At 39.6% G+C, this 25,478-nt stretch overlaps 1 protein-coding gene across 4 annotated transcripts in view; it reads left to right on the top strand.

Moving 5' to 3' along the window:
* The first annotated feature begins 11,666 nt into the window (after window positions 1-11,666).
* Window positions 11,667-25,478, top strand: part of Klhl13 (kelch-like family member 13) — a 164,982-nt gene continuing 151,170 nt past the window's right edge. For 2 of the 4 annotated variants that reach the window (NM_001401133.1, NM_001401131.1), the window contains exons 1-2: window positions 11,667-11,774; window positions 15,129-15,246. The gene's annotated coding sequence lies outside the window, so the exon portion shown is untranslated. Of the gene's footprint in view, window positions 11,958-15,128; window positions 15,247-25,478 lie in introns of all 4 variants that reach the window. The other 2 variants (NM_001100854.1, XM_039100612.2) reach the window with 2 other exon arrangements.

The raw sequence follows: 25,478 nt of genomic DNA, 5'->3' as shown, positions 1-25,478 counted from the left end.
TTGTTGTTGTTGTTTCTATTTCCATTTTTAGTTCTTGTATCATTTTGTTCAATTCTTTTAACTCCTTGATTGTGTTTTCCTGTATTTCTTTAAGTCATTTATTTGTTTCTTCTTTAAGGGCTTCTACCTGATTTTCTTTGTTTTCTTCTATTTAAGGGAGTTCTTTATATCCTCCTTAAAAGCCTTTTTCATCCTCATGAGATGGGATTTTACTTCATTATCTTGCTTATTGTGTGTGTTAGGGTAGCCAAGGCTTGCTGTTGTGGGAGAACTGGGTTCTGATGGTGCTAAATTGCATTGGGTTCTGTCACTTATGATCTTTTGTTTGCCTCTGGTCATCTGGTTTTCTCTCTTGTTAACTGTCTTGGGTGTCTTTGACTGGAATCAGTCTCTTTGGAGTCAGGTAGAGCTATATGATCTGAGTTAGAATGGGTATCATTGGAAACAGGCAGTGTTGTCTCTGGTTAGTGTGGGCCTTTCATGTCTGGTTACTTCAGACTTCCTGTGCACTTTGTAATTATGGACCTCCTGGGAGGCTTGTAGGCTGTAGTGTTTGGTTGGGTATCAAGCCAACTGGTCTGGACCAGTTGGGAAAGTGGGACAAAAGGGAAATAGAACTCAGGGATGCCGGTAGGGGGATAGGTCCTGAGTCTGCTGGGCTGTGTGGGTATCTGAGCTGGCATGGGTATTTAGGCAAAATTCTTATCAGTGTCCTTAGTCACTATGGACCTCCTGGGAAACACAAAGGTTACAGTGTTTGGGCGAGTATCCACCATTTAAATTTTAAGATTATTTTTTTTAAATATTTTGAGAAGAATTGTGTTAAAATTTTGGTGAAGACTGTATTTAATCTGTGAGTTCCTTTTGGTAAGATAGCTGTTATCATCTTATGGTATCTTCTTCAATTTCTTTATTAGGAGTCTCAAAAATTTTCATTTTATAAGTTTTTCACATCTTTGATTAGCTTAATTCCAGGATATTTTAATTTTTGAATTTTTAACAAATGAAGCCTCAATCATATATTTACTTTTCAGCAGTGGGAGTTTATCTTAAGGCTTTGAGTATGTTAGGCAGGCACTCTATGACTGGAACTATATCCCTGCCCTCTTATCTTTAAACATATAGCTGGAGTAATGGTTGTGGCTCACATATTTATTCTTGTTAGTGATCTAGTCTTTATTTTGTGTGTGTAAACAAAGGCTCAGGACAGTCCAAAGAGAAATCTAACAAGTTCCATCCTTTTAAGTGACCACAAGGAGTCATTATTGTTGGTTAGAGAATGTTTGACTTTTGATAGGACTGGTTATTGAAATATGTCATCATCTGTAGGTGTGATGGATATTGAGTTGAGAATGGCACATTGGACAAACAAACCTGATCCGATGCTTTTCAAGTATCACACAATTTTAAAATGCAGATACCTAATAACGATATGGTTATAAATCTAGGCCTACTGTTTTAATAAAGCTCCCACTGTTTATTTTCTTCCTGGGATCTCTAGGCAAGATCATGGGAATGAAATTTAGTATTAAATCAAAATCAAGTTAGAATAAAAAGCTAAAAATTCAGGTTGCTCATAAAGTTTCTATGGAATTGCCAAGAATTAAGCCAGACAAATTTCATCAAAACTACCTTGCAGAATTCTATCAGACCTTCATAGAAGACCGCATACCAATACTGTCCAAACTCTTCCACAAAATAGAAACAGACAGAGCACTACCCATTTCCTTCTATGAAGCCACAATTATGCTTATACCTAAATTACACAAATACCCAACAAAGAAAGAGAACTTCAGACCAACTTTCCTTATGAATATTGACACAAAAGTACTCAATAAAATTCTCGCAAACCGAATCCAAGAACATATCAAAACGATTATCCATCATGATCAAGTAGGCTCCATTCCAAGGATGCAGGGATGGTTTAATGTATGGAAATCTATCAACATAGTCCACTATATAAACAAACTCAAAGGAAGAAACCACATGATCATTTCATTGGATGCTGAGGAAGCGTTTTGACAAAATTCAACACCCCTTCATGATAAAAGTCCTGGAAAGATCAGGAAAGATCTGTAAACTTCAGCAAAGTGGCTGGGTATATAATTAACTCAAACAAATCAGTAGCCTTCCTCTACTCAAAAGGTAAAAAGGCTGATAAAGAAATTATGGAAATACCACCCTTTAAAGAGCCACAAATGATATAAAATACCTTGGTGTGACTCTAACCAAGCAAGTGAAAGTTCTGTGTGACAAGAACTTCAAGGCTCTAAAGAATGAAAATGAAGAAGATCTCAGAAGATAAAAAGACTTCCCATGCTCACAGATTAGCAGGATTAATATAGCAAAAATGGCCATGTTAACAAAAGCAATGTATAGACTCAATGCAATCCCCATCAAAATTACAACTCAATTCTTCATAGAGTTAGAAAGGCAATTTGCAAATTCATTTGGAATAACAAAAACCCAACATAGTGAAAACTATCCTCCACAATAAAGGAGCCTCTGGGGAAATAACAATCCCTGACCTTAATCAGTATTACACAGCAATAATGATAAAAACTGTATGGTATTGGTACATAGACAGACAGTTAGATCAGTGGAATAGAATTGAAGACCCAGAAATGAATCCACACACTTATGGTCACTTGATCTTTGACAAAGAACCTAAAACCATCCAGTGGAAAAAAGAGAGTATTTTTAACAAGTGGTACTGGTCCAACTGGAGGTCAGCATGTAGAAGAATGCAAATCGATCCATTTTTATTGCCTTGTACAAAGCTTAGGTTCAAGTGGATCAAGTACCTCAACATAAAACCAGATACACTCAAACTAATAGAAGAAAAAGTGGGGAAGCATCTCAAGCACATGGACACTGGAGAAAATTTCCTGAACAAAACACCAATGGTTTATGCTCTAAGATCAAGTATGGACAAATGGGACTTCATAAAACTGCAAAGCTTCTGTAAGGCAAAGAATACTGTCATTAGGACAAAACAGCAACTAACAGATTGGGCAAAAGATCTTTTCCAATCCTATATCTGACAGAGGGCTAATATCCAAAATATACAAAGAACTCAAGAAGGTAGACTCCAGAGAGCCAAATAACCCTACTAAAAATGGGGTACAGAGATAAACGAAGAATTCTCAGTTGATGGATACTGAATGGCTGAGAAGTTCCTAATGAAATGTTCAACATCTTTAGTAATCAGGGAAATGCAAATCAAAACAACCCTGAGATTCTACCTCACACCAGTCTGAATGGCTAAGATCAAAAACTTAGGTGACAACAGATGCTGGTGAGGGTGTAGAGAAAGAGGAACACTACTCCATTGTTGGTGGGATTGCAGGCTGGTACAACCACTCTGGAAATCAGTCTGGAGGTTCCTCAGAAAACTGGACCTGAGGACCCAGCTATACCACCACTGGACATATACCCAAAAGATGCTCCAATATACAACAAAAGCCACATGATCCACTATGTTCGTAGCATCCTTATTTATAATAGACAGAAGTTGGAAAGAGCCCAGATGCCCTTCAGGAGAGGAATGGATTCAGAAAATGTGGTACATGTGCAAAATTGAGTACTACTCAGCTATCAAAAACAATGATTTCATGAAATTCATAGGCAAATGGATTGATCTAGAAAATAACATCCTGAGTGAGGTAACCCAGTCACAGAAAAGCACACAGTGAGTGAACACTGATAAGTGGATATTAGCCCAAAATCTTGAATTACCCAAGATACAATCCACAGACCACATGAAGCTCAGGAAGAAGGACAACCAAAGTGTGGATACTTCACTCTTTCTTAAAATGGGGAACAAAAATATTCATAGGATGGGATATAGAGGCAAAGTTTGGAGCAGAGACTGAAAGAACACCCATTCAGAACCTGCCCCACAAGGGTATACAGCCCATATATATACAGCCACCAAAACTAGATACGTTTGATGAAGCTAAGAAGTGCATGCTGACAGTATCTGGATATAGCTGTCTTCTGAGAGGTACAGCCAGTGCATGTCAAATACAAATACAGAGGTGAATGGTAGCAGCAACCCATTGAGCTGAGAATGAGATCCACATTTCAGGAATTAGAGAAAGGATTGAAAGAACTGAAGGGGCTTGGAAACCCATAAAAACAACAATGCTAACCAAGCAGAGCTCTCAGGAAGTAAACCACTACCCAAAGACTATACATGGACTGACCCATGGCTCCAGCTGTATATGAGGTGGAGGATGACTTGTTGGGCCCCAAAGGAAGGAGAAGCTCTTTGGTCCTGCCAAGGTTGGACCCACAGTGTAGGGGAATGTTGGGGTGGGGACTAGGGACAGGAAGAGGGTGGATGGGGAGGGGAACACCCTTATATAAGAAGGGGAGGGGGATGGGATAGGGGGCTTATGTCCAGGAAACTGGGAAAGGGAATAACATTTGAAATGTAAATAAAAAAATATCCAATAAAAGAAAAAAAGAATATATCCAATAAAAGAAAAAAAAGATTTTGAGACAGAACAAAAAAATTCTGTTTGTGAATAGAAATGTCAAAATAAATAAGCAAAATGGTACATTGCATACCTTAAAAAAAAGTACCTTACATGGATGCCCATGTGTAGTTCAGTGGTAGAGTGCTTGCGTAGCAGTGTCTCATCTTCAGAATATTAATGAATGAATGAGTGAATGAATGATCCTGTAATTCAATAAAGCACTGTCAATCTCAACTTGCTCACTATCACAACTTCACCTTGAAAAGATGAGTAATGAGTGTTACCTTGTTTTATTTTATGGATTAGGAAAGATTCAGTGGAGGTAAATGATTTTTGCAAATCCATTAGTAGTTAACTGAGCCTACTTGCCAGGGTGGAATAGTGTAAATGGAAGTATTTAAACAAAGCCATTAGGAGTTAGGGGTCTATCTCTGTGGTGCCAGGCTTGCCTTGCATACACAATAGTCCTGATCCATCACTTGTATGGCAAAGAAGGAAGTAAAGCAATGTTCTGGGTTGATGCTAAAGGAGATAGTGTAGCGTGGCACATTCCTACTTTGTACATTTTTTTACCTTATAGAATTTACCAGTTTTCTGGGAGTTTTGTAAAGTAGTCTTGTTTTAAATGTTAGGAAAAAACCAAGAAAAAGCTTAGGATGTGTATTAGTTTTTGTAACAGTCTTCTTTGGAGAGGGGTCTAGTTTGTTTAGATTAGGGATTACTGATCCCTGTGGATACAGTTTGTCAATCTATTTAACACATTTTTCCAGAGAGCAGGCAAATCTTCATCCCTGGCCTAGGAAGCTAATGCTGTAGTGAAGAGAAGTAGACTCAGAAGAAGAAATGTCTGCACGGCCTAGAAGTGTTTTAAGCTGAGCTCTAAGGAGGTAGAGGCAGGCAGATCTCAGAGTTTGAGGTCAGCTAGGTTTACACAGCCAGTCTCAGTACAGCCATGACTGTATATCGTGAGACTGTGTTTCAAAAAAAGAAACAAAAAAAAAAACAAAAACAAAAACAAAAATCCAATAGAAAAAGAATGATAGAAAGCAGAAAAAAAGAAGAGGAAAAAAATGCCTGCACTTGTTTGTAGTGCTTGTGTGAAAGAAGTAGTCATTAGACTTATGTCACCCTTCTTGACAAAGTCATATGTGCTCTGAAATATAATCAATTGTTAACCTGAGTTTTTAACTAAAGATTGAAGATTTGTATGGTGCTGAAATTTTGGCGTTGAAGTGATCTTCCTACTTTAATCTGATGAGAAACTGGGACTACAGGAACTTTCTACTGTGTCTGGTTGAGTAGAATAAATTATTTAACCTCCAGAGAATCCCATTAGATCACATTTATTCTACAAATGCTACAGATGTGCCAAAAAGAGATATAAGGTCTTAAGTGGTGCAGATATCGAGTGATGGAGATTGGGTTAATATCTAAGAAAACTTTTCCCTTTATTACTGGCAAAAATTGTGTGTATCTGCCACCTGGATTGTATACACATGCACATGCACAAAACCCCTTTCACATGCACACACAAGATATCCTAGTCTTATTCTGGCTAACCTCTTCATAGAATAAATATAATTCAAAAATTTGTGACTAACTTTTTCATCATTCTGAAAAGTATAAAATCCTAATGTGTAATAGAATAGCAAAATACTCTATGTGCCACCTCCATTAGAAAGACAGAGCATCAAGTGGAGGGATGGGGTTGCCATCCCACAGTCAAAAACTCTGAGCCAGAAATGTTCCTGTCTAAAAGAACTGCAGGGGCAAAAATTGAGAAGAAACTTAGGGAAAAAAGGTCCAGTGACAGGCCCAAATTGGGATTCAGCGCAAGGGGAGGCTCCAAGCCCTGACACTATTACTGATGCTATGGTGTGCTTACAGACAGGAGCCTAGCATTCTGGTCCTCTGAGAAACCCAACAAGCAGATGACCAAGACAGACACAGATACTTACACCCAATCATTGGACTGAATTCAGGGACCCCTAAAGTTGAATTGGGGAAATACTGGAAGAAGCTGAGGAGGAGGGTGACCTCATAGGAAGACCAGGACTCTCAACTAACCCAGACTCCTGAGGTCTTTTAGACACTGAGCCACCAACCAGGCAGCATACACTAGCTGGTCCAAGGCCCCGGACCTATATACAGCAGAGGACTGCCTGGTCTGGCCTCAGTGAGAGAAGATGCACCCAACCCTCCAAAGGCTTGAGGCTCCAGGGATTGGGAGGTCTTTTGGGGTTGTGGTTGGGGAGTGGGGACATACTCTTGGAGACTGGGAAGGAGGTATGAGATGAGAAACAGTCAAAGGGCAGACTGGGAGGGGGATAACGACTGGAAGGTAAAAAAGATGAAAGAATAAAAAATACCTATGTGATAATATGCAAAAACAAAATGAAGATAGTCCCTTCAGTGTCCTGTCCCCAATTCCAAACCACTCCTGAGCATATACTGTATATACTGCATATACTGTCTGTCTATTTTCCACAAAAAGAAAACACAGTAGAGAAAGTAAAAGTTTTAAAGGTACATGACTGATTGCTCAATAGACTAGTCATCGGGTAATGGCATAAATATTTCAAGTATACAATTTGGTTAAATATGGACATATGTATGCAATGTAAAACAGTTCTTATAAAACTGTAAGGAATATTCATGTCATCACTAAACTTTTCTCTGTATCCTTTTTGTCTTTTCAGCTACTTAGTCTTACCTACAGACAACCACTCATCACTATAGATTCATTTTAATTTCATAGAATTTTATATCATTAGAATAGAATTCTATTACAAGGTATCTAAACAACTATTTTGAGATTCATGCATATAGATTGCTCTGTGCTTTATACTATACTTGGTTCACTTTTATTTGGTGAGTAGTATTGATTGCAGGGCATGTATTGTCAATGCATTGATCACTTATTTATGGATATTTGGATTGCTTCCAATTTTACCTACAGAAAAGATATCTGTTAAAGATATCAACATACAACTTCTGTGTGAAGAAAGGAAAACCTAGCTGTTTTTTTTTTCATTCAAGAGTTTCTGGATCTGCAAACTGGCTCAAGTCTGTAAATTGGTTCACAGGGTGAGATTCGCTTTTGTCATGATCAAATGCAGCCTTTAACCATTTGGTGTCTTATAGGATTAGTGAAGGTCATGTCTTCTGGGCCTTGCCATTATGACAGATTAGGTTTTAAACCTCATACCCTCTCTAGCATCACAATTTCCCTGAGATGTAAAATCATCAACATTGAGCAAAAGGATATCATGAATCTCTTAACTCCTTTTGAATAGGCCACTTTTTGACAAATGTTTTAGCCAACCATTCAAACAAACTTTGAACACCCTCCTGTATTTTTTTTAAAAAATGCAAGTTTCCATATTAAACATAATCTCTCCAGAGGGCCTATATTAACAAATTCAGACGGATCCAGTTTTATGCTTCTTCCACCATTATACCAACACCCTTAAAATCCATTCTTATTCCCCAGAGTTTTGCTTGAATGAATTAGCAAACTCATTAAGCTCTTTAGCAGTGTAGTGCACCTACTCAAGGACTACTCTTTCTGTCTCACCTCTAGGAGTCTTTTATCTGGTGTTAGATCTAGAGGCAACTAATGGTGGGCCCTGAGGGACATCAGTATTGTCTTGCCTGGCATCTCCTCAGAGATAGTTACTGCTGATTTAGCAGACAATGAAGGTTAATTTCCTCACTCAAGGTTGAAAAGTCAGGAAGTCAGGGTAGGAGTACTTCCTCTGCTGAGGGTAGAGAGATTGCTTCCTCATGGTGAGATAACACCTTGAGATTCTGAGGGTTCAAAGTTCTCAGCTTCATTAGGCTTCTTCTATACATCTCCATCCCAAGTTACACCCTAAAGAAATGGATCCCTTTCTTTAACAACTAATACCCTTACTTTAACACCAATAGGCTCTGAGACTGGGACTTAGATTTTCACTGTAATTCAGCCAACCTTATAATTAGGGCTTCTGTCTGATTTTGTGAAACTTGAGCCCTGTGGTTTCTCAAGGAAAGGTTCTCTTCCAGGGCACACTTACAACTCTTTAGCCTGTTACTGTGCATCTGGAGTTGGTCAGTTTTATCACTGAGTTCATTGTTGTCCTTCACCATATTCTGGGATACTAGAAATTGTTTAATTTTTATAATTGAGCTCTTTCTTCTCCATTGTTAATTTAGCCAGAGATGCTAAGGGCAACTAACAAGATTATCATTTCCTCATTTTTCACAAATTTTCAAAAGTTTTATATACAGAGCCATCAAATGCATTGCTCCTCACAATTGGTGAATCAGATTAAGCAAATGCATTTTCTCCTTAAGTTGTAAAATAGTTCACACCATGAACTTTCAGTACTCTCTGAACATCTGGGAGAGGCTTCAGCAAATCTAAGTGTTGGCAAATTAGGTGCTGTCTCACTAGTAGGTATTAACTTTGTGGTTACATATACAATAATCTTTGAATAATCCATAGAAGAAAAGCCAGTGGAGGCAACCCTGCTGACACAGATGAACTGGTTTGAGTATACTGATAGGTCAAAAGTAATAATGCATATCACATGTGTATTTTGTTATTATCATGTTTTTAGTAGGGCTGTCTTTAGTTCTAGGAAGCTTTTGAGGAGCTTGTTATTCCTCAATTTGCCTAAAACATAATACTATTTGGATTTCAGTGTATGGAATGTAAAATATCAAGACAGCAATAATGAGATTTCAGACACTGGAACAGTTTAGTGATAGCGAAAAGAAGTGTTGGGAAACACATATCATTATAGTCCCCAGCCTCATCACTTTCTCGAAAAATAAGAGGAAATCGCACAGTGATGAATTAGATTGGTTGCTAAGAAGACTCTGGTATTTTTCAAAGAAGGAACTAGAAATAAAAATAAATAAATGGATAAATACATTAGTGTGTGTGTGTGTGTGTGTGTGTGTGTGTGTGTGTGTGTGTGTGTTGAGAATGCAGCTGCTCATGTGACATTGTAAAACACCTGTGGAGGTTAAAGGACAACTTGTGAGTTAGTTCTTCTTGTAAGTATGAGGATGGAGGAAGACAATCACCGGAGGGAGAGGGAGGGACGTAGGTGGGAGAGGGGAGGAGGAAGGGAAAGGAACAAAAGGATCAGGTATGGGGTGGGGAGTGGTGTGGGGGAAGGAGAGAAGCCCAGAGGGCCAGCAGAATGAATGGAAATAAGCAGCCTCAGGGGGTGGGAGGTAGGGAGACCCTCTAGAAAGTTCCAAAGACCTGGTTGGTGAGAGACTTTCAGGACTCAGTGGGAGGGACCTTTGATGAAATGCCCAAAAGTGGGGAGAGGGAACTTGAAGAGCCCACCTCCAATAGATAGACAGGGCCTCAAGTGGAGGGAAGGGGTTGCCAACCCACAGCCAAATTTTCTGACGCAGAATTGTTCCTGTCTAAAGGAACTGCAGCGACAAAAATGGAGAAGAGACTGAGGGAAAGGTGGTCCAGTGATCAGCCCAGCATGGGATTCATTTCATGGGGAGACACCAAAGCTTGACACTATTACTGATGTTGTGGTGTGCTTACAGAGAGGAGCCTAGCATAGCTGTCCCTCTCAGAAGCCCAACCAGCAGCTGACTGAGACAGATATAGATATTTAAATGCAGATACTTAAACAATCAACCAATAGTCTGAAGTCGGGAACCCTTATGGTTGAATTAGGGGAAGGATGGAGGAAGCTGAGGAGGAGGGTGACCCCATAGGAAGACCAGCAGTCTCAACTAACCCAGACTCCTTGGAGTTCCCAGACACTGAGTCACCAACCAGGCAGCATACAGGAGCTAGTCAGAATCCCTCCCACTCCCCGACACATATACAGCAGAGGACTGCCTGGTCTGGCTTCAGTGGAAGACACTCCTAAAGAGAGACTTGAGGGTTCAGGAAGGGGGAAGGCCTGGTGGTGGTGGAGCATCCTCTCAGAGACAGGGTGGAGGAGGAATGGGATGAAGAACTTTAGGAGGGCAGACCAGAGGGGTGGCAACAGCTGTATTGTAAATTAATAATAATAATAATATTAATAATAATAATAATCTCTACCACATGAGACTGTGAGTCCTGGGGATCAAATTTAGGCTATCAGGTTTGGTAGCAGATGCCTTAACTGCTGAGCCATCGTACCTGCCTGATACTAGAACTTTAAGTAGAAATGAGGAGGTCTAGAATGATAGATAGAAATGATGAAGGAAGAAATATAAGAAGGTGACCTGACGCTTCAACTGTCAGGAAGGCAAATGATTAATGGAAAACAGGCAGGGGAAAGCTGAGTTGACTTTTTAAAAATTTTTATTGGTTGAGGTCCAGGTTAATGGAATTAGAAGGAAAGAACAAAGATTTAAGACTTACGAGAGTGGTCTCAGTTGAGAAGTAGTATAGTGCACGTGTGAAGAATTTGGGTGCCAGAATCACAGCCCTTGCCATTCTGCGTTCTACTTTACCATTTACTAGTTCATAGTAACTTGAACAATGTGCTTAACTTTCATGTACCTCATGGAGTAGCTCCCAGACTACAGTGATTTCACAGCACAGTGCTGGTGATCGTAGACATTCAGTAAAATGTTAACTGCTGTGTTTGGAGTTGTTCTTCCTCTTTCTTAATATTTTGTATTCTAATGGGAAGGAGACATGAACTACTCATTCCAGCCCATTATAAGAGTTATGAACAATTAGGTGTATGAGCCTGGATCAAGTTTATTTGGGGCTTTGGGACCCACTGAGGTGATGAGACACCTCTTGCTCAAAATCCCCTTTGCTTGGTCTCTGGAGTAACTTTGTAGAAGCTGAAGTTATTGCTGGCAGAATGTACTTGGTGACTTCCTTGGAGAAGCTGTCCCTTGATACTTGACAGTTTTCACTTCTGCCTCCTGGACACTAGAAGCCATGTGGGCTCACACTCAAGTGTCCTGCTTCCAAAGGCTCCGGGGCCACTTGGCAGTCATCCGGCTTCCGGGCCCAGCCTTGCCTCTCTTTGGCCGAGTGTTCAACTCGGACCCCACACACCGTCCTAGCCCCAGCCTCCGCGCAGGCGCCGCCAGGGCCACCCCTGCCGCCATGTTTCCCCCGCCCACTCGCTCCCCTCCCACCATTCTCCGTCCCCTCCCCTCCCCAGCTGGGCTCCGGGTCCCCTCCCTTATCCCCCACCCCCCGGTGAGGTCAGGCGGAGGCTCTGCCGCTGCGGCCGCAGCAGCTCAGCTCCCATTCCCAGGCAGCCTGGAAAAGGGACTTTGGCAAATAACTGGAGCGGCGTTCGGGTTAGGGTAAGCAATCTCCCACTGTCTGAAGACTGGGCGAAGTGGCTAGGGTGACCGGGGGAGCAGCGGTGCGGGTGCTTGCGCCTCGCAGCAGCAGGGGACCCGGGCTGCGCTGCGCGCCTCCCTCTTTGGCCTCTGAGCGCAGCTGCTCTCGGAGGAGCGGCTGGGTGCAGGGACTCGGCAAACAAGGTGAGGCAAGATTCCGAAGTCTCGGGGGCTCCATGAGCTTACCCGCCTTCTGCGCGACTAGGAGTTGGGATCTGTACCGGAACGGCAAGGCGGGGAACACGCTTCGCTCTTTGCCTCCCGGGCTTATCTCCACGCTTTGCACTTACAGGTCCTTTTTGGCTGCACTAGAATCCTGGGTACCTCTAGGCTCCTAGTCAGAACTCAGTTTTTCTGTGCTTCTTTGTCATCCCTCCAGGATCTTCTCTGGGTTCCCCTATCGCTTCCCCGATCCTCTGGGGTTCCTCTGTCAACCTCAGCCTCCCTGTCTCTTGCCCTCTAACACTTTCTACTTTGTGCTTCTGATCCATCCCGCTTTCAGAATCCTAACTTGAGAGACTCCGCTGCTTTCTCCCTGGTCAAGAACACTTTCCCCCCCTTCCTTCCGAGCTTTTAACTTAGTTCTGACTGTCTTCAGCTCTAAATTTCTTGACTTTTTTTTTAAATCACAGTTTTCTTGGAGGCTTACAGGGTTTAAGCCTATCGTTTACAGAAAAAAAAAGATTGAACAGTTTCTTTATTAAATATCATTTAATAAGCATCTTTTGAGGAATTTTAAGATTTCTTTCTAGGTTTTAATAGCCTAGTCTAAAACCCAGTCACTTAAAATGTGTGTAAGTGGTTGTATACAATATTCTTTCATAGCCCTAACCTCCTGGCCGTGGAGCAGGCTGCACTGAAGAAGGTCTGGTGGGGTTTGTAAACCTGGCTTCATTTCTCTAACTACAAATTAGGATGTTCATCATTTAAACATACTTAGAGGATGACTTTAGATTTTTGGAGCAAGTCACCCAAGTTAGTTATAGACTGGTTACTAAGCACACTGAATGGGAGCTGAGAGGCCTTGGGGTTTAAAACTACCTCTGTTGGGAGGGTACCTGCCGTTTAAACAGAAGCCACAGTTTCATGTAGTACATTTTAGAACCTCCTAACTCTTTAGAAAACCATCAAACCGAATCAAGCCCACTAGTTTTTGCTGGTTCACTTTCTTGCCCATGCAGTTGCCATGTTAGTTCCTGTACTGGGCTTCATTTGCTCATTTCCACGCTGTAATTAGTGTGAGGAAAATTGAATGGAGAAGCTGAAAGTGGAGGCAGATACCAGTGAATGAGCACATGCTGACGTAGGCAGCTGTGTTTTTAGAAATAGGCTTTATCTGGTGCTCAAACTTGAAAGCTGAGAAAAAAAATGAGTTAAAACAGTTATGACATCATTTTATATCTAAAAATATTAGCTCCTTTAACCATAAGTCCTTACACTTAACAGTGATAGATTTGTTTGCTGAATGCATGACCAGGTGCTGCCATTGACACAACAGGTCACTAATTGGCAGCAGTCTCAGAAGCAACCAAGTTAAGAATAAAAGATGGTGACTACATTTTGCTCTCCTGGTAGCAATTTTGAGGTCTGGTAGTGTGGCAATGAGAAGAGTTTCAGCTGCAATATCAAACCATACATTTGTAAATAGACAAGAACTTCAAATGCTCAGTATTTTTAAGCTGCCATTTTTATAAGCAAATTTTTAAACTGTGTGGTGTGGTTCTATCGGTTTTAGTCAATGTTTTGAAGAAAGTAATTTTCCTAAGAGCAGTAATGGATCTCAATTATTTTAGTTAGGTAACTTGCCTCTGATACTTCCGTTTCCAGTGGATTTCTAGAGTTCATTTTAGTTCTATTAAAAAATGGAAGATCAGTAGTGGTCGTGGTGGTGCCTGATTTTAATCCTAGTACTCAGGAAATGGATGTGCGCAGATCTCCATGAGTTCGAGGCCACCGTGGTCTAGAGATCGAGTTCCAAGACAGCCACAGTTACACAGAGAAACCTTGCCCCCTACCAAAAAACAAAAACATCACAAAAAGGTAGATGATAGGGAAAGGTACTTATTCTAGTAGGCCTAGCATTTTCATTTTGGGGGATAACTATTTTCGAGAAGTATATTTTGTTTGTTTTCCCTTTGTGATTATTATTATTATTAAGCCTAAGCTAACAGTGCCACTGATCATGACTTTATTGAGAGACTCTGCTATTCATTTTTGCCTGGAAGATAAAAAAAATGCAAGTTAGCCATAAGCATTTTTCTCTGTATTTTCAATACTTGAAGATTGTTTGACACACTTAGAGATTACAATACTGAATATTTCTTTTTCATTAAAAAATTATAAATGGGTCTCACACAGCCCATGCTGGCCTTAGAGTTGGTATGTAGCTGAGGAAGAATGACCTTGAAGATATGATCCTCTGATCTCAGTGTTTGGATCACAGACCTCAGAACCAGCTCAGATGAATAGTACTAAATCTAACTTCAACGTCTGCTCAGATTTCCGTCTTCTTTTGCCTTTATATTATGTTCATTAAATTGATTTGCAGTCCTGAAATGAGATTAACGTAAATATTCAAATTGTTCCGTTTGTGATATTTAATATATTAGTAAAATCTTTTCGGCATCTTGTTTTTGGTGTAATTCTCTTGTTTGTTTCTCCAACATGATGACAACTCAGCAGAAATCACATTTTTAAAAAGCATAGAAAATGTGAAAAAAAAATGAACAGCCTAGAGTAAACTTTTCAAAAGTAGAGAAAATGGTTTTCACAGAGTTACAGATATTTATATCAAGGAGATTTTTAAATATTACTAAATAAGTTAATATTTCTTGGCATAAAATCTGTTGAAAGTCTCCTGTCTTCCAAGGCTCTGTATATTAGCCACGATATAAAACCTTGTAAGTCAGTGTCCATATAGCTTATAAAAGGAGCAATAAAGAAAATACACAGAATATAGAAAACTCGAAAACACCTAGCTCCACGCGGGTGGTGTATGGTAGTTAATGTTCATCGGTAGTTTACGTAGATTAAGAAATATCCAGAGCGTCGGTAAAACATTTCTTTGGGTGTGTCGGTAAGAGTGTTCTAGAATAGTGTCTGAATCTGAGTGGACAGGTAGGGAAGACCTGCCCTCAGAGTGGGTGGGCACCATCCAATTGGCTGCAGAGAGCAGATAAAAGACTGTGAAGAGCGCCACTTCGTCCCTTGCTGCCTCGAGCTTTGGACCTAGGCTCCACTCTTCTCCAGTGGCCCCTTAGGCTCTTAGGCTTTAGGCCTTCCTTAAACTGAGTGTTTTGTCCTTTGTCTCCCTAGTGCTGAGGCCTTCAGTCCGGGACTGAGCTCCACCGCCAGCGATCTCTGAGTATCCAGCTCTCAGACTGCTGTGGGAAGCGACTACCGTGGGAAGTCTCTGTTGCTGCTACTCTACTCTGTAAGTCAATTAATACCCTTCTATATACCCCCTTTTAGACTTACTCAAATCTCCTATTCTGTATCTCTCCCTGGAAGACTCTGGCAACTATATAGCTTCTTGGTGAAGGGGCAATGTTGGAGCACAGCCTAAACAGAAGAGGGAATGCATTTACTTTCTTAAAATCTGGGACCATGGGGGTTGAGGATTTAGCAAGTGCAAGGCCCTGGGTTCGGTCCCCAGCTCCGGAAAAAAAAAATCTGGGACCACACCTGGCCTGGTGACACAGGCCTTTATCTTTAATCTCGGCAGTCGGGAGTCAGGGCGTTGGATCTCGGGAGTCAGGGCGTTGGATCTCCGTGAGTTTGAAGCCAGCTAGGTGTACATAGTTCCGGGCAACAAGAGCTACACAGTAAAGCTCTATTTTTTTTTAAATCTGGGAATACATTCTCTAAATCTGCGAACGTTCAGACATAGGATTCACGAAGAGCAGAAAGTTGGTGTGCTAAGAGGCCTTAGAAAGTGTTAGAGATAATAGAGAATTTGGAATAGAGAGAATTTGGAAATCCTCGGAAAGAATTTGAATTTGATTGTCAGAACAACGGAAAGCCGTTAGGGAATTTGAAATTGTTGGCTTAAAAAAAAAAAAGAGGAACTTAAAACATGTTTTACAGAGCATTAAATTGAATACCTGGTTCAGTCATTTACATTAATACCCAAGAATAAAAACTTTGTAAAGTTTGTTAAATAGCTAAGTGATTCAGTTCTACCCTGTTTAAATAAAGGACTCCAGGACATAGAAACTCTAGGGTGTGTTCACAGCAGTTCAGGCGGTCCAAGCAGTCCCCTTGCCTCTGGCAGTTTGTCATCTGTGCTGCTAGGTGAGTTGTCAACAAGAGAGCTTTGCCAGACCTGCTGGCCGAGACCTATAATTACAGCCCTGAGGAGGCAGAGGCAGGCAGATGTCTTTTCTAGGGCAGAGTTGTCGCAAAAGAACCAGAAATCCCACCACCACATTCCAGCAGCCCATTGTGCTATTTTAAGAATTTGTTTTTCCAGGACTGATTTGTTAATTTCTTAGAAATATGTTTCTTTTGGAAGGCTGGAAATTTCATTTGTACACAAAGGAATTGTTTGGGTTTTTTAAAATACCATTTGGACTTTTAGGAGATTTTTTTGTGCCTTTTTAGCTGTTGCCCCTGTAACATTTTCATCTCTCTGTTCCTTTATGCTTTGAGTTTAGGCTGTCTTAAAGGCCTAGTGCTTAAGTTGGATTTTATTTCTCTAAGCCTTTTATTGAAAGCTATCTGGATTCGATGTGATTTTCTTTTCTTTTTGGTCGCAAATAGGAGTAAGTATGGTTACTAACATCCCATAGGAGTCAATTCTAGTGTTGTGGAAGAATTTCCTGTAAAATGACCTCTAGCGCCTCCTGTAGGTTCAACTTCGAATTCCTGAACTGAGCAAGGCCAGATCCTTCATGGCTTGACTTTCTAGATTTTCCAACATTTTTTATCTTTGTGTTTTATAAAAGAGAAAAGGAAGCTAGGGATGTGTTTGCTAGAGGGGTGGTATGGTGTGGGGAAAGTGGGGGGCCCTCTATTGGCCCATGCTGAGTCATCCCTTCCCTCTGAGGTACCAGCCACATGGATACAATATAGAGTTTATTTAGGGCAGAGGGAGAGGGTAGTAGAGACAGAGAAAGGGAGGGAGGGAGGGAGGGAGGGAGGGAGGGAGGGAGGGAGAGAGAGAGAGAGAGAGAGAGAGAGAGAGAAGAAGGAGGAGGAGTAGGAGGAGGAGAAGGAGGGGGAAGGAGGGGGGAGGGGAAAGAAGGGGAGGGGAAAGGAGGAGAGGGGAGGGAAGGGAGGGGAGGGGAGGAGAGAAGGAGAGAAGGAGAGAAGAGGCCGGCCATGTGGCCATGAACAGGTAGAGAGAGGGGGGAGGGGAATGAGGAGAGAAGGGACAGAGATGGACTTAGATAAGAGGGTAAGAGAGTGAGAGAGAGTAAGAGAGAGAGAGAGGAGGGGTCAAACAGCCCCTTTATACTCAGTTGCCGGGTAACTAAAGCCTAGAAGAAATGCTAACATTTATTATTCTCATATAGATTTCTTTCGGTTTCAAGGGGTTTTCCCAATATGGAACTTTTGTGTTTATAATTTCTTTGTAAAATTATTTTTCTCTGTCATTTCAAATCTCAGCACTGTTCAAGGAACACTTTAAATATCAGGTGAGTAGTGGTCATCAACTTGTCCTATGGTGACATTATTAAGTTTATTTGATACCTGGCCGACTCTACACTTGCTGCTGCTTCTGTGAAGGTGACTGGGACCTCATCTGTTTGCTGCTTGTTGGTATCCCAAGCACCAAGCACATGATTTATCCTTCTAGTTACTTAAGAATGAATAATGGCTTGTGATGGGTCTCCTGTTACATTTGCACGTCATATCATTTAATGCTGTTTTACATTTTACATCTCTATCTGGTATTCTAAAGCAGTCTAAGGGAGAGTTTATTTATGAAGCATAATCTTTGAGAACATAGACACTGTAGCTAGGCAGCTTCGGTTCTAAGTCTATCTAGGACACTTGGTAGCTGGAGGCCTTGGAGTGATGGAGTACCATAAATACACCTCAGTTCATTATTAAAGTAAGGCAAACTAAACTTACTCCTTTGGATATTTTAAAGTTTAAATTAATTGGCTCATGACTGATTTGAAACCTTCAGATTTCCAAAGTTGTAAAAGTTAATAAAACTCTCATTTGATAAGTTAGGTGCTAAAACTCAAGTGGTAACAAAATATAAATTTTAGATATTAAGATATTTTTCTCCTTAGTGGTAGACTGTTTATTTACGTGGAATTAGTAATATGCTTAGGAAATAGCACTATAGACTCTAGTGGAGAATTACATTATATAGAGTGATACAGGTTATTGCCTATCTGAAGGGCTGGACATTTCTGAATTGGGATTCTACCTGGCACTGAGGTTTTTGGATAAGAGACTGTATACCTTGTCTCTTCACAGTGAAGTGCTTAAAGCAGGGCTTGCACATATTTGTAGTAAGCTGTTGCTGTGGGTAGTGGAGATTAGGGAGGTAAATAAATTACTTCATCTTCTCCGTACTTTTCTCATAATGGCTATCATATAAATTGTAACCATATAAATACATGCCGATTTATTCACACAGCTCTCAGTAGAAAGGGCTGTCTGTCTGTTCCTTATATCAGAAGAAAACAGATATAGCAGGGTTACACAAGAGAAAGTAACCAAAGCCCTGATCTGTCAGTACTGGTACTCAGTACTTGGTGCTCAGTGGTCTAGAGCCATGTTTATAGAATATTTTTGTGTTTCATTTGTTATTTAAATATTCTACTGTTTTTTACAACAAGGGAGTCTTTTTTGGGGTCAGAATTCAGTTAAGATGTGTTTATTCTGATTATATACTCCTTGTTGCGATTTCTAAACATTTATTAAATTCATAATATATATTAAGAATTTGTATTAAAAACAGAAGAAAGGTACCAGATAATTGAAACTTAATTCCTAGTCCAGAACTATTCATAGTTACATAGGACCATGAGTGTTTAATATAATTTTTGATTTTTCTTTAATCTTTAAATAATATTAAAAACATGCGAAAAAGACCTAACTGACCTTAGTGTCTATTACATGAATCTTTACTTATCACAACCTTCTCTTCACTACCTAATATCTTTGCAGCTATTTCATTCTAACCTGACTTAATGTGGGGCTTCCCCTTCTCTGAAGGGAAAGGAAAGGGGTAATGGAGGAAGGGATTTGTAAGGAGTGTACTGAGAGGAGAGGGAGGGACTATGATTGAGATGTAAAATGAATAAAAATAAATCATTGGAAAAACACTCAGATGAAAAGTAGAAGAGAATTTGTTTCTTTTTTTTTTTTTTTTTTTTGGTTCTTTTTTTTCGGAGCTGGGGATCGAGAATTTGTTTCTTAATAACCAAAATTGTGCTGACCAAAATGATAATTATATGACATATCAAATAATTATAAAACATAACTAATAAAGACTGTATATTTTATTAAAGTTATCTTACATTAAAAAACTAGTTTTAAAGATCACTCTTATCCATATTTGACAATCATTAATGGCATTTTTTTATCCTTTCACTTTTGTTGATGCTATTTATAATTTTATGTCTCAGTGGATGTTTTTCTTGAATGTTCTTTCTGTTGAAATTGAGCCCTTTTTCTGCCAATTAATTGAACCTAATATATATGAAATATGTACAGTGTTTCTCAGGCATTATTTATTTATTTTTGTTTGTTCACTTTACATCCTGCTCACTGCCTCCTCCTGGTCATCCCCTCCCACAATCCTTCCACCATTTTTCATCCTCTTCTCTGAGAGGATGGGCACCCCCGTGTATCCTCCCAACCCTGGCACTTCAAGAGTCTCTCCCACTGAGGCCAGACAAGGCAGCCCAGCTAGTAGAACATATCCACATGCAGGCAAGAACATTTGGAGTAGCCCCTGCTCCAGTTGATTTGGGCCCCACATGAAGGCCAAACCGCACATGTGCTATATATGTACGGTAGGCCTAGGTCCAGCACATTGATTCATAACAGTAGCTAAATTACAGTTATGAAGTAGCGATGAAAATAATTTCATCGTGGGGGGTAACCATGACATGAAGAATTACATTAAAGAGTCACAGCATTAGGAAAGTTGAGAGCCACTGCAGTCTGAACTAAGCATACAGAATCTTTATTCATTGTTCTTTCCCCTACTCCAGCTTCCTCAGAATGGAGTGTATATACTGAATGAACAGGATGGTAATATAGTTTGCCACCTGAGATAGAAAATAAGTCAGTTTGTATTTTAAAAATCTTTTTTATTTTATGTGTATTTGCCTGCATGCACATTACTGTCTGGTACCTATGAAGGCCAGAACAGGGCTTGGGGAAGACCAGAAGAGGGCTTTGGGAGGTTAGAAGAGGACATTGAATGTCTTGTGACTCCAGTTACAGGTGACTTTGAGCTGCCATATGAGTGCTGGGAATTGAATCTTGGTCTTCTTTAAGAAGAACTAGTGAGTCTTCTATCTAGCCAAATTTATATTTCATCAGTCACATATTTTATATAAAGATTCAGAAGATTAACTATTTTTTAAATTTACATATGTGAAAATACTTACACAAACTCAGATATACATTGTACTTTGAAATATAATATTCACGAGAAATTTAAGTTAAACCCCAGTATTTCTTAGTAAGTCTCTCCAGGGACAGTTATAAGTGTGTGCTTACCCTGCAAAGGTTATCGAGGCCATACTGTAGTGCTAGAATATGTTCCTTTAAGTTAAATACTCATGGGTCATTACATTTCCATCATGATGTGTCAAAAATATCATTGGTGCTTTTCTCAGTTACCCAAAAGGGTTACATGCTGTTTACTCGATAATGGCCAAAATGTTAACATGTTTTGAATTCCTAACATTGGTGTGTAAGAAGTAAGACTGACAGTGAGGGATTAGCTGAGGAACCGATATCTTCAGAAGAGTGATTATTAGAACACAGTGAGCATCAACTGAAACTACACAGTTGATGGGTCAGAGCTGTGCCCTGTCGTGTGAGCACTTGCTGATTTGAAGTTATCTTTGCTAAGTTTAAATTGTCTTTTGTTTACAACACAAGTATACAATGTGTTAATTGCTAACTACTGGCATATTTGAAGCTAGATCAAAGTTAAGGGTTGCCTTGACTTTGATTTTAAAAGTTTTCTACAACTTCAGATGGTTTGCGAAATAGGGCAAGTTGCAGTGCAGTAGTTTAATGTGCTACAAATGAGAAAGATTAAAAAAATAAAAAGCAAGTTATAAAGGGGGGGGGTGAAAGTAAGCGGGATAAATCAGCCAGTAAATCTTTCAACTGTTTTTCATCATTGCTGTCCCACTTTTAGTGCTTTCTCATGCCAGATGCAGTTCCTGGGACTTGACATCGCTGTGCTGTGTTAGTGCTGAAAGATTGTAAAACCCATGGGCATAGAGGAATAGAGGATGGTGATTAAGTCAAAGCCTTTGCAATCTACAAGGGAGGGGCTTTATAGTCTATTCAGTAAAAGTGGGTAAGAGAGTTGTGCTTTTTGGATCTGCTGTAGAAAAAATAAGCAAACATTGCTAAAGATTTTGGACATTTGTTCTACTCTGAGGTGATACTAAGTGGGAAGACAGTGGACAGTGATAAGTATTAAATAAGAAATGTAGTGCACTGTGGTACACATTTAATCCTAGCACTTGGAAGGCAGAGGCAGGCAGATCTCTGAGCTTGAGGCCAGAGTGGTCTACAGAGTGAGTTCCAGGACAGTTAGGGCTACAAAGAGAAAATCTGTCTCAAAAATTCCCAAAACAAATAACAATAACAAAACCCATAAAGAAATGCTCATAAAGCACCCAGAACAGCTCACATCACACATTACAAAGAACTACTCTTTTTGTTTGGTTTATTTTTATTTTCTTAAGATGATTTTTTTCAACCTGTAGTGTATACTGGCCACAAATCCTTGATGTAGCTCTTGCTGCCCTTGAACTTGGGCGCAGTCCTCTTGCCTCTGCATCCTGAATTCTTTGGTTTTAGACATGCACTACTATGCTTGGTCATTTATTCTTAGTGCTAGTTCTTCCTAAATTAGTGGCTAAATTGGTTGAAAATATGGCCAAACACACAGGCACTGCCATTTATACATAGAACAGAAAAGTGAGAGATAATTGTGTCTTTTGTGTTTATGATAGCCTCATCCTAGCTAAAAGACCATTTTAATATACTTAGAATAACATCAATTTTCTGACAGTCATGAAATTTATGGTAAGTTTATGACACTTTATTCACATATATGTTACTTTTTACTTTTTTATTTCTTATTAGTTGTCATTACTCATTTGTGTTCTTCAATTTTTGAAAGCTCTATTTTTGTCTTTTAGTCTTTTATTGATATTTTTAAGCTTATAAAATAATCTTTCATTATATTTTCCTACATCTATATCATTGTATTGTAATTGGACTGTGTTCATATTTACCTTCTATTAACCTAGCTTATCTCCTCACCCACTTCTTGCTACTCTCCTTCCTCTTCCCAAATAGTACCTACTTGGATTTTATGATATATTAAATCTAGGTCTCATAATGAGACAGAACATGTGACATTTATTTTCTTCCCCAGTTATTCTATCTTGTTCCCACTTCTCTTCCTTTGAACAATCACTCTCCCTTTACAATCTTTTTTATGTGTGTGTGTGTGTGTGTGTGTGTGTGTGTGTGTGTGTGTGTGTGTGAATACATGAGAAATTTTGTCTGGTTTCTGGTTTATTTCTGGGTATGTCCATATATGTAAGTATGTGTATGTGAGTGTCTAAAGAGTTCAGAAGAATGCATAGGCTCTTGGGGCTGAAGTTACAGGAAGTTCTGACTTCTCCAATTTGAGTGCTAAGGCATGGAATGCCAGTCATTTAGAAAAGTAGCAAATGCTTTTAACCCCTGAGCAATCTTTCTAGGTCCCATGACTTGTTTCATGTCTAGTTCCATCTATTTTCTTATAAATGATGTGATTTCATGTGTATATATGCTACCATTTCTTCATTTTAAAAAGATTTATTTTAACTGTGTGTGCTGACACGTGCACACGTGTGCGTATGTGACTGGCCGGCTGTATCTCTGTTTGTCCTGCACTCTGGAGTTGCTGGTTGCTGTGAGCCACCAAATATTGATTCTGAAAAAGAACTTGGATCCTCTGTAAGAGTTGTATATGCTCTTAACCATTTGGCCATCTCTCCAGCCCCCAGTACCCCCTTTTAGGTTCAATTTTTATTGGCATATTCATTGTATATAGTTATTTGTAATGCCCTAGGTTTTCATATCCAGCACTGCAAAAATCAAAAAAGTGGTTTTGGAAAAATTAGTTTTATTATACCCTTAGAAGAAGTTTTTTAACTGTTAAAACAATCATAATACCTTTTATCATAGACCATGCTTTCTTTCTGCTAAAAATTGTTTATTGATATTGCAGGGTGTCTGTGATCTAGGCAGTAGAAAGAGTATTACCTGTAACAGAGTATTTTCCTTTTGAAGTGTAGTTATCATTTAATTTATCTTTGTGAAATATATATATATATATACACACATACATATACACAGTGAGTTTGAGTTACTTGCTATGAGGAGCAGCTAGGAGTTGAACATGTTTCATTTCTAAGCTAATGTATTAATCATCTTAGAAGCTCTAGCAGCACACCTTTAATCCCAGCACTCAGGAGGAAGAGGCAGGCAGATCTCTGTGAGTTTCAACCCAGCCTGGTCCACAGTGCAAGTTCTAGGACAGCTAGCGCCAGACAGAGAAACTCTATCTCAAAAGAAAGAGCAAGAAAAGGAAGGAGAGGAGAAGGAAGGAGAGGAGGAGGAGGAGGGGAAGGAGGGGAAGGAGGGGGAGGAGGGGGGGAGGAGGAAAAGGAGGAAGCCGAAGCAAGCAGCAGCAGCTATTTAGCCCAAGGATCTTTTACTAGCTTTAGTCTTTTAATTAACAAATTGAAAGTAAAAGAGCAGCAGTGGAAATACCAGCCACCATTCTATATCTGTACACTTTCTTATACAACTTGGTATTTATTAAAATGGGTTTTGGATAGGGTAAGAATTTTTCAAGTGCCTTTTGGCATCATACAGGTGCAATATCCACTTAAACATTAATGAATAGGCATTTGCTTAACAGTGACTTGTAAAGCACTGTACTTTAAAATGCACACACTCTCTGGAAATAACTTACAGTCTAGCCAGGGACTGATGAGAACATGAGATAATTTGATGTCCACCAGTGTTGATGATGATAGTGCAGATCACTGAATTGTTCTAATTGTTCTAATGACATGAGCCTAGCATTATTCCAAGTACTTTGAATGTATTTACACATTTAATTTAAAACATAACAGTGTAAAGAGGTAAGGACTGTTGTTCCCATATCTAATAGAAGGAGAAGCTGAGGCATTATAAAGTTTAGATACATTTCTGAAAGTATCGTATCTAATAAATAGAATAGTTAGGAACAAAATCTATGCTGTTTAATTTTAAGCCTCATTTCTTTTCTGTCTGCGAAAGATGACATATAAGAGAGTGTGATAGCTAAGAAAGCATATAAAAATATAGTTTGTAAAAATGCCAAGGAAAGTAGTAGCAAGAATGCTTTTATATACTTATGGGTATTTTGAATGATGGTGCACTTGGAAGCCAGAAGAGGGCATTAGATTCCCTACAGAGGATTGTGAGCTGCTATTTAAGTGCTGAGACTTGAGAAAGAATCCTTTGGAAGAGCAGCAAGTGCTAGAATCTGCAGAGACATCCATGTAGATCTGTGACAAGATATTTTTAAGAAGTTGCTTCTGAACGGGGGACTTACTGAAAACCAAGGAAAACATTTCTTAATATTTTCATACCCAGTTTTTATAAACAGTTGTGAATGTCTTTCAGGGTATCTTGAGTTGTATAACGTCAAAAGATGTGTGTTCCTTTTTAAAGATTTATCTTTATTATTTATTAATGTATATGTGTACATGTATGCAAGTACCTGCAGAGGCCAGAAGATGGCAGCAGATCTCTTGGAGCTGGAGTTACCAGTGGTTGTGAGCCATGTAATGTGGGTGCTAAGAACTTGGTCCTCTGAAAGAACAGCAAGTGTTTCTTAACCACTGAGCAATCTCTCCGCCCCCAAACTAGCATTTTTTAAAAATAGCACAAATCAACTAGGCCTGATAATGCACACATTTAATCCTAGTGCTATTGAGGCAGAGGTACACAGATCTCTTTGAGTTTGAGGCAGGCCTGGTCTTCATAGTGAATTCTAGAATAGCCAGGGCTGGGCGAGAGAGCCTGTATCAATACAAACAAACAAACAAAAAAAAAACCCAAAAATACATAATTGGTATACCATATACATTTAATCTATTTGAAGTATACAATTCAGTGGTTTTAGTGTATTCACTGTGGGATTTTGTTTTGAAACAAGGTTCTCACTATGTAGTTCTGTCTGCCCTGGAGTCACTATGTCCAGCAGGCTGGCGTCAAACTCATAAAGATCTGCCTGCCTCCTAAATGCTGGGATTCAAGGTTTAAGGCACCAGGCCTAGCTATTCACTTTACAACAATCACCAACAATCAGTTTCAGAATGTTTCACCTCTCCTGGATGAAAGCAGGTTGTCCAATTGTTCTACCGATTTGTGTATAAACTATCAGACCTC

Source organism: Rattus norvegicus, chromosome X, assembly GCF_036323735.1.
Source record: "Rattus norvegicus strain BN/NHsdMcwi chromosome X, GRCr8, whole genome shotgun sequence".
NCBI lineage: Eukaryota > Metazoa > Chordata > Mammalia > Rodentia > Muridae > Rattus > Rattus norvegicus.
This window is presented reverse-complemented; position numbering and strand designations above follow the sequence as displayed.